This window comes from Trichosurus vulpecula, chromosome 3, assembly GCF_011100635.1.
Source record: "Trichosurus vulpecula isolate mTriVul1 chromosome 3, mTriVul1.pri, whole genome shotgun sequence".
Classification (NCBI taxonomy): Eukaryota; Metazoa; Chordata; class Mammalia; order Diprotodontia; family Phalangeridae; genus Trichosurus; species Trichosurus vulpecula.
In genome coordinates, this window is record NC_050575.1 from 110398148 (window position 1) to 110408743 (window position 10596).

Genomic DNA, 10596 nt, shown 5'->3' on the forward strand with positions numbered 1-10596 from the left:
CGCGCTACAATCTCTGCCAAACCCGGTTCTTTTTCGTCAGGCACTGCATCGGGCAGCCCTGGGGGAGAGGCAACGTGCCCCGCATGCGTATGCGGGAGATTACGAGCATCGAAAACCGGCTCTCCATTATCCGTGCCTGTGCCCGGTGGTGTAGGGGCACGAGGAGTGGGTAATCCGCAAACCGCGGATAATGAGACAATGCGCGGCGAATTTCCCTCATCCGTAATGATGTAGTTCTAGGGACATAGAGAAAGTAACGTCATCCTGGAGAGGCAAAAAGGCAGAGGAAGGTTTGCACAGGTACTTGGCCAGGGGTCCAGTGGTTGGAGCTTGGCATGTGAAGCCAGGAAGACCTGAGTTCAAAATGCGGACTCAGACGGGTACTAGATGTGTGATCCTGGCCGAGTACTTTAATCGCTGCCTACCTCAGTTTCCTCTTCTGTAAAAGGGGGATAATAATAGTACCTGCCTGCCACGGTTGTGAGAATCTTCCCCTATGGCATAGCTGCTTCAGCTACACTGGACCACTTACCTTCCCTAAATACAACCTGTGTTTTCTGCCTTCCGTACTTGCTCCTCCCCTCCAGGAAGCCTTCCTTGGCTCATCCAAACCTACAGTGACTCTCCCTGCAGTGCTGGCCCATTTTCCTTTCCGAAAACTCACTCAATCACCGAATCTTAGAGCCTAGGAAGGACTCGAGCGCTCCCACACGCAGAAGTCATTTAGTTCAATCCCTGCCTGCACAGGAATCAAAGTGCGGAGCTAGATACCATTTTTTCAAGTTACACAGAAATCATGCCTAATTAGAAAAAAGCAGTAGCTCGTTAGAAGAAAGGATCTTTGCAAAATCGAGTTACAATGTGGAGGAAAAGCATAAAGCTCTTACAATTATTTTGAAACCAAATGACCTTCTTATGACAAAATACTTGGAAGGGTATTTGACCTAAAAGTAAAGGTGGCCTTTTTTTCTTAGTGATAATACATATGAAACAAATTCATTTTACAACAAAATTTTCCTCCTGGATAGTGTGTATTTGGTGGATAATCTCAAGAGAGCCTAGTATTCTAAATAACGAAAAGTCATTATTAAGAGTTTAAAGTTATACCGTGATCCAGAAGGATAAAGTGACTGCATTTGTGAGAAATCCAGAGCTACAGAAAATCAATTTACAAAATATTTTGTATTTTTTCTCAATTTTAAGAAACACCTGCCCTGTAAATTAAATGGAAAAAAGTGGTCTTATTAAATTTGACCGTTAGAGAGAATTATCAACTTATTTTCAAAACCTAGATATTTCTAAATATGAATGAAAGTGGAACCCATATTGTATAGGCAAATGATAAATTTGATCTTTCTCCTTCCCTTTTTTAAAAGGGAATTTATTGTAACATGTGATGAAGTAGTAATGACTTCTGTGGAGTTTCTGCTTTATAGTCCTATATAGAGCACAATGTAACTGAATGCATTTATAAAAACCAAAATAAAGCAATGGCACAATTATGTACACATTACTACCTTAAAATCTCTTTCTCTTGATAAGATGGATGAATTTCTTCCATTGCTGAATTACCTTCTTTGTATACGTTAATGGTTTTATCAGCCTCTGCAGTGAGTAATGACTTTGAGACTGGTTGAAGGTTCATGCAAATATTCCTGACTCACTGTCCAAAGATCCAGGCTGCCCAGCTGCATGTACTTTCTGGAAACTGTAGCCAGTTCTCCAGTCCCAAAGATGAATAGTGCCATTATCTCCTCTAGATACAGCACTCCCTCAGAATTCACAGTGTATCAATTATAGCACTGTGACGAGAGAGGTTTTGAATGAAGTTTCCATCAGGGAATTTCCACTGTTTAATATTATCTGAAAAACTAGATGTAAGCGTGTAATGTCTTGGATGCAAAACCACTGCTCTGATTTATTTATTTATTTGTGATTCGTTAACATGACACATTTTTCCTGCCAATAAGTCCCCAAATCATATGGTCCTGTCATGGCTTCCTGTCATGAGCTGTGGTTCTGCATTTGACACTTTACTGTAGCCACTGCATTTATATGTCCTGTCAATTTGTGTACACTGGCTTTTGTCCTCATGTCCCATATCAGTGTGGTTGAATCTCTACTATAAGTCACAAGTACATCAATTGTTGGGTACAAATCCAAACCATAAACTGCACGTAGATGTCCGGGATAATGTGTGACAACCTTATTATATTCCAGATCCCAGCACTTCACCTGTTTATCTTCTCCACAGACGAGATATGGACTCCTCACACTTATTATCATCCTTTGTACAGTACTGATATGTCCAGTCAATGACAGTTTCAATTTCCACCAGCCATATCCCAGGTTTTTATAGTCCTATCAGCAGAACCAGTAACAAACCACTGATTTGCAGGTTCTACCACAAGATATCAGACTAGGCCTATATATCCACTGATGACTCTGTAGTTTTCATGGTGGATGCCACTGTGGTTTAGGCATTGTAGGTACCTTTTTGGGCATCACTGCAGCACTTTGGTGCTGCTAGTTTTCCACCATCGCCATAGCTAACCCAATGGCTGTGAATGTTCAGGAAGCCCAGTATGTCCATAAACATCAACTACATTAGAAAAAGTACTTTATATCCTGGATTGTGAAGGAGGTAGGACTACAGCTAAAGACTGCACAGTGAGTTCACTCGGCATGCTTTGAATCTTAGTATCTGCAGTCAAAGCCACATCAGGTCCTGGTGAATGTGGATGTGTACCAATTACTAAATATCCAAGTTCTTGTCCTTGATTGACAGGATATTGTCTATGCACATATGCATCCACTGCACTTGGAGAGCCTTTCTCTACAAGATTTTTTTTTCAAAATGGGCATTTGCCACCCAGGACTATGCTCCACGTGAAGTTGCCAGACATCTTCAGCTTGTGACTTTCTTCATCCAACCGTACTGGCTTTGCATTATCAGCCACAAACATGTCACAGGTTCTCTTCAATGATCTGAACGCAACCATGTGCATAGAATATTTCTCCACCTCCTCCACCATGATGCCAACCACTTGCCCCCCCTAACCCCACCTCCCTAGGCCCCACCCTTGCCCTCGCCCTCTAGCTCCAAAGATCAGATGTAACTCCTGCTGCACAGAACCCACAATTCCTTCTGGCATCTGGAAGTGTAGGCACCGGATATGATATAAATGGCTGTGGGCCCCAGATGTGACATAATGTGTGCATACTCATTGCATGATCATATATCGTCTAAGAACTTGTGATGGGTATATAACTGCTAACCATCGTGAGGAGGGAGAGAGAAAAATTTGGAACTCTATATCTTATAAAAAATGAATGTTGAAAATTGTCTTTACATGTAATTGGAAAAAACAAAATACTTTTTACATTTTAAGAAAAATAACTTGTGATAGCACACAGAAACAAGTGTTAGAACCTAAAAATCTTATAGCTTTGACTCTAGACAAATAAAGAATTCTCTGGTTTAGCAAACAAGGTAATTTAAATTTTACTACCCTTTGTACCATTTGTGTGTGTGAATCAGGGCTTCTCCTATGGCTGTTACAAAAGTAGTGTCCATTTCAATAGTGAAAAAGAATTTCAAGTACCAGTAACATCAGAGACACTATGTTTTGAGAAACTTTGCCTCAGGAAAGAGCCAACCAACTACATTAATAATATTATGATTTTATTTTATGTTGCAAATATGAAAATTAGAAAGCATTTTATCAAGTATCTGTTACTTTATCTTTACTGTACATTAAAAATTTTTTGTTAAAATATGATAACTTCTTAACTTCACTTGAATAAAATATAGGCTAAGTAATTTATTAGTGTGTATTGTTTTGTGAAAAATGTAGGTAGGGGCACAGATTGCTCACCATTGTGAGGAGGGAGGGAGAAAAATTTGGAATTCTAAATCTTATAAAAATGAATGTGGAAAATAGTCTTTACATGTAATTTGAAAAAATAAAATACTTTTTACATTTTAAGTAAAATAACTTGTGATACCACATTGAAACAAACAAAAAAAAAAGCCTTGCTACACAAAATTTGGACATCACTGCGAGCAAGACTTCTACTTTTAGCTGGTGTTATGGAGACACCTGGTGGTAAGATGAAAGAGAAACTCCAATTACGCACTAACAAAGTTGGTTCCCCAAACTAATTATGGGAGAGAAGAGTCTTTATTAAGGCAACAGCTATGGGTAAGAGCATCGTTATTAAGCTTGTGTCCTTTCCAAACCCTGATATAGGGGATAAAAGGGAGCCTAAGCCATGTGCCCTGAAGGCCTTTTTGGAAATTGCAATCTATTTAGAGAGATACTATCTTTGACTCTTGAGTAGGACAATTAGGGCAACTAGGTGGCATAGTGGATAGAGCCTTAAGTTAGGAAGATTCAGCTTCCTGAGTTCAAATCTGGCCTTAGACACTTACTAGCTATGTGACCCTGGGAAAGTCATTTAACCCTGTTTGCCTCAGTTTCTCATCTATAAAATGAGCTGGAGAAAGAAATAGCAAACCACTCCAGTATCTTTGCCAAAAAAACTCCAACATGGGGTTATGAAGAATTGGACATGACCAAAATACCCGAATAACAACAAAAACAGGGGGAGACCTGGCTTCTGGACCCACTATTTGACTGAAACTGCTATGAAGAATCTCCTATTTACTGAAACCCCCTCCTTCCTTCCCTTCTGTGACATTGCTCTCTTGATGTTCTTTTCTGTTTCCTTCCTTAACTCTACTTAGTCCTATCCCTTAAATACTGGCATTTCCCAAGACTCAGTTTCTCAGCCAGTTTGCTACTCTGTGTCTCTGACTTTCATTGGCAGGTTAAGACTTTCTGAAGCCTCTAGGCAACAAGACCTGGGTGGCTTCTCTCCAAGCTTCCCCAAACCACCTTGCTTGAAATTAATGACCAGGACCCACAAAATGAAGTGACTTCCCTGGTTCCTAGAAAGGCAATGTGATATTGTAGAAACAGTACAAATCTTGAAATTAGGAGAATTGAATTTAGATACTAGCTCTCACACAAGCATATGACTTTAGGAAAGTCACTTCCTCTAAGCCTCAGTTTCCTCATCTACAAAACGGGAATAATACTGGTAGCTATCTTAAAGGATTGTTGTAAGGAAAATGCTTTATAAACTATGTGCTATCAGAGTGAATTATTTCCTATTTTTTTAAATAGGAAAGGATCATAAATGCCTCATAAAGGATAAAGAGAGGAGTATTTTGAGGTTTATGGAACATGTAAGGTAGGTAGTAAAAATAGTTATCCTCAAATTGCAAATAAGGAAACAGACTCTGATCATATAGGTAAATAGATAGAGGTTGAGATTTAGGGTATAACATACCATTTTGGTTTAACCTCAAATATCTTCACTTGTGGCTCAGTGGATAGAGTGCCTAGGATCACGAAGACTCATTTCCCCAAGTTCAAATCTGGCCTCAGACACTTACTAGCTGTATGGCCCTGAGCAAGTGACTTAACCCTGTTTGCCTCAGTTTCCTCATCTGTAAATCAAGCTGGAGAAAGAAATGAGAAACCATTCCATTATCTTTGCCAAGAAAACCCCAAATATGGTCATGAAGAGTCAGACATGACTGAACAACAATATCCCCACTGTCTTCTGAGAAAGTATAAGCATTGTCTCTTATCCAGTGTATTAGCATGGGTTCTAGAATCAATTCAATTATAGAAAAGATTTGGAATTTAAATGGACAACAAGCTCAATCAATCAACAAACATTTATTAGGCACTTTCTGCTAGGCACTATGGTAGACCCTAGGATACACAAAGTTCAAAATGAAACAGTTCCAACCTCAAGGAGGTTACATTCTATCAAAGGAAACAATACATAAGTAAGTACAATGTATGCAAAGTGAAAACAAAGTTATTTTTGTAGAAGGCACCAGCAGTTAGGGGATTAAGAAAGGTCTCATGTGGGAGTTGGTGCTTAAGAAGGAAGCCAGGAATTCTAAAAGTCAGAGTTGAGGGAGGGAATTCCTGGCAAGGAGAGGGAAGGTAGGATGTTATGAATGAGGCACAGTAGACAGTTTGGTGAACCAAAGAATAGATGAAGGGGAGTATTGTATAATAAGATAAAAGGTAGACTGAATATCTAATTGATTAGATATGTAGATCGAGGAAGAGTAAGAAGTTGAGATTGATTCCATGACTATGAACTTGAGTGACTAGAAGGATGGTCTTATGCTCAACAGAAATAGGTTTGGGAGAGATGTGATATTGGGAAAGGGGACATAATGAGTCCTATTTTAGACAAGTTGAAGTTAAGATGCGCATGAGATGTCCTGTTAGAAATGCCTAACTGGCCAACTAATGTGGGACCGAAGCTCAAAAGAGAGACTGAGGATGAACATACAGATCTGGAAGTCATCTATATAGAGATGATAACTGAAACTATCAAGATGATGAGGTCACTAAGAAAGAGGGTGTAGAGTTAGAAGAGAAGAGGTCCCAGGACAGAGCCATAGGGTCCATAATGAAGGGAAGGGAACAACAATAATGATCTAGCAAGTGAGTAACATGTCAAAGGTTGGATAAGTGCAGTGTGTAGAGCACCAGCCCTGGAATCTGGAAGGGCCTGAGTTCAAATCTAGCCTCAGACACTTGACACACTTACTAGCTGTGTGATCCTGAGCAAGTCACTTAACCCCAATTGCCCTGCCTTCCCCCTCCAAAACAAAAACAAAATTGGATAAGACAGTAGTTTAACCTAAGTAAGTAGCAAGTCATGATCTCTCTAGGCTTCAGTTTCCTTGTCTACAAAACTTTGTGCTTGGACCACATCATCACTGAAGTTTTTCTAGCTCTAACCCTGTGCAAAGGCCTATTGGTCTAGGGAATCTATTGGATAATCTGGCTCTGTATTCTAAGAGTTCATTGATTCTCATGGCTTCTACTATCATCAATGACACAGAACAAGCCTGAGGTGGTGCATACGTGCATGCGCGCGCGTGTGTGTGTGTGTGTGTGTGTATGTGTTGGTCAGTAGAGAGGTCACATTGACTGTGGACAAGCCCTGATAGATGTGGGAGTATGGTTCAGTGGAAAGAGCGCAGAACCAAAAGTTCTACTTGATTCTCAACCCAGACTCACTACTAACTCAAGATGTGCCCTTGGATAATTCACATATTCTTGCTCGATTTCAGTGTCTGTATTTGTAAAATGAGGGTGTTGGGCCAGGTAACCACTGAGTTCCTTTTAGATTCCCATGACTATCAGCTGCTTGATAGCAGGGACTTTTCCCCATGACTATCTACCCGTGAGCATAGAATTTGGTGCATATTAGGCTCTTGGGAAATGTCTGTTGAATAAATGAATGAATGAACATCTCCCCGTGTGCCTAGGTTTAGAGAAAACACAGTCCCAGTGTAGTCTGCCTGAGTCAGGACACATCTGGAGTATTGCACTCAATTGTGGGTACTACACTTTAGGGAGAACATTGATCAGCACATATGGAGGAAATTGATTAGTCTGGAGAGGGTACTGGAGATCATGCCATGTGAGAATCAGATAAAGAAGCTGAGGATATTTAGCTCACAGAAGAGAAGGCTTAGAAGAGTCAGGTATGCTGTTTTCAAGTATTTAAGGGACTTTCACTAGAAGAGAGACAAAACTTGTTCTGGTGGGCCATGTGGCACCAGAAGTAGATGTAAAGGGCGTGAATTGTAGAGAAGCAAATTTCAAATCAATACAAGGGAAAAATTACTGACTACTCCCTAAGTAGAATTGATCGACTTGTGAAGCAGTAAGTTCCCTATCACTGGAAATATTTGATTAGTGGTTGGTCATCCTGGGTCAGGGATAGTGTAGAGCAATGGGGTCAAACTCCAAAGAAAGGAAGTCACTAAACTATATATAAGGATCCCTGTAGGGGGACTGGGAGAACCACATATTACCATTATCTATATTCTATTTCATTTTTATTTTGTTCAAAATTTCCTAATTACATTTAAATCTGATTCAGGGTGTCCTTTGGTCTGTGGGTGGTGTGTTTGACATTTCTCTTGTAAAGGGAATTCTGGATCAGGTATGAGATGGATTAGACAACCTCCGAGTTTCTGTGATCATGTGTGTCTCTATGTAGGAGAGGTCAGGGAACTTTTGAAAGGTTATCTCTCACATGGAGGCAGCATGGCTTAGTGGCCTTGGTGTCAGAAAGACCTGAGTCCAAGTCCTACCTCTGACATATACTGTCTGTGTGACCCTGGACAAACCACTTAACCTCTCGGTGACCTAGGCAACTTTCTAAGATTATACTGAAGAAGTTCACCTATGCTGGTAGAGGGAGTTTCCCATCTGGGAGTTCCCTATGCCAATAAAATCATAGGTCCAGTCCCTGTTCCTCACTTAACAAGAGGCTGCTACACCCAAAGGTCATCAAACCAGCCTCTTTTGAATTTCAGTTGACGTCACACAACCTCTCACATATGCAAACTATCCCTTTGCAGGGCCTAGTGCTGAAGATAAATGGTAGTTAGAATTTGTACCTTCTTCCAGCAGGGGTCACCATTACACCACAGATGGAGTGGGGCAACATTTGCTAATGGGTTAGGCTGGCAGCTCTGGAGAAATGACTGTCGGTCACCAGATACCACCATCTCCTGGGGACTATGGGAGGGGCAGAATAAGGAGAACCTAGGTTTAAGGTCTCCTTCTACCTAACAAAGAGCACAACCAGTCCTTCCTCTCTCCCTTTTCCTCTAATTCCTGGCCTATCATTCCCGGTCCTAACTCCCCCACCTTCCTCTGGAGTTTGAACCCCTAATGACCAAGCCCAGACACTTACTAGCTGTTGACCTTCAGCTTCCTCATCTGTCCAACAGGGATAACAATACATTTAGTAATTGCTTCACTTGGTAGTTGGGAAGTTCAAACGAGATATTCCATGCAAAGCATTTTGCAAATCTTAAAGTACTATATGAATTCCAGATATTCTTACCATTCCTACTATGTGCCTCATAGGGTGGCAGCATGGCCTTGTGCCCGGAGAGCAAGATTTGGAGCAGGGAAGACCTGAATTCAAATTGTGCCTTGGATATATACTGTCTATATAACCTTGGGAAAGTCATCGGATATCTCAGTGCTCATGCAACTCTCCAAGATTATAAATTGAAGAGAATATGCCACTCTATATTGATGAAGGGATTTTCGTCACCTAGTTGCTAGGTATTGCCTAGCTAATAGGGACCAGTGACTATCTCAAGTAAGAATGCAATGGGGGGGGGGGGGCGCGGCGCGGAGAGAAGGAATTTCCTATCCAGTGAAATCACACCTCTAGACTATTCCTATTCCTAGGCATTCTATGAGAATCTCTAGGCACTACTGAGCAATGGACAGCACAAAGGCTGCATTGTTATCCATAAAATATTTAAATGACCCAAGGAAGGCTTCCAACATGTTGGAGGGATAATCTTAGGGAGGATTTATGGGAGATGTGGATGAGACTTGTATAAGATAAGAAGGTGTGCATAGGTTGTGGGAGGGGGAAGGGGGAATGCCTGCTGGGTAGAGATCATGTATCATTCAATCAATGAGTATTTGTTAGGAGCCTGCTGTGTGCCAGGCACAGCACTAGCTGCTGAGGATACAAAGACAAGTAATGAAACAATCTCTGTTTGCAAGGAGCTCAGATTCTTTAGCATCCACTAAAATATCAGAGGAAATACTCTGGGCAAAACCCTGTCTGTGCCTGGCACTGTGCGATACCTTCATAGCTATTTCTCTCATGAAGCATATGATCAGGGAAAGACATAGAATGATACAATTATAAACTTAGAGCTGGAAGGGACCTTAGAGATCACCTAGTTCAACTACTTCCATTTTACAAATGAGGAAACTGAGGCCCAGGGAGGTTAAATGACTTGCCCAAGGTCACATACATAGTAAGCATCAGAGGTAGGATTCAAACCCAGTCTTCTCACTCCAGAGCCAGTACTCTTTCCACTGAATTACACTACCTTCTACATGCACATCAATCAACATGTATTTATCAAACACATCTAGCCTGAGATACTTATTAGCTGTGTGATGCTTGGCGAATCACTTAACTATTGCCTACCTCAATTTCCTCATCTGTAAAATGGACGTATAATAGCAGCTGCCTCCCAGGGTTGTTATGAGGATCAAATGAGATAGTACTTGTAAAGCATTTTGTAAATCTTAATAATAGTAGTAGTGGTTTTATTATAAAATAATAGTATAATAATATTTTAAATACCACTTGTTTATAATAGTATTTAATGGCATATTGATATTATTTAATGTTTATTATTAATAACATTTATTAATATTATTTTATAATAACAATAGTAATAATTACTTAGTATTGGGGATAGACATACATAGAAGCCAAAAAGCAAGGGATCCATGCATAGGAATTCCCTTCTGTAATGTAATAGATTAAGTTATGGGTTGTTGCTTGAGATACAAAAAGGTTAAATGACTTGCCAGGTCACAGAGCTAGTAAGTCTCAGAGCTAGATGTTCCAGAGTCCAAGCCTAGAACTCTCTGTTCCCTAAGCCAGAATGCCTTCTTATTCACACATATATACATGTAAATCCATTTA

The 10596-nt window shown here is 40.4% G+C and overlaps 1 pseudogene; it reads right to left on the bottom strand.

The window, feature by feature from the left end:
- Positions 1-4: 4 nt before the first annotated feature.
- LOC118842160 lies at positions 5-3035 on the bottom strand (annotated as a pseudogene).
- Between the last annotated feature and the right edge of the window lie 7561 nt (positions 3036-10596).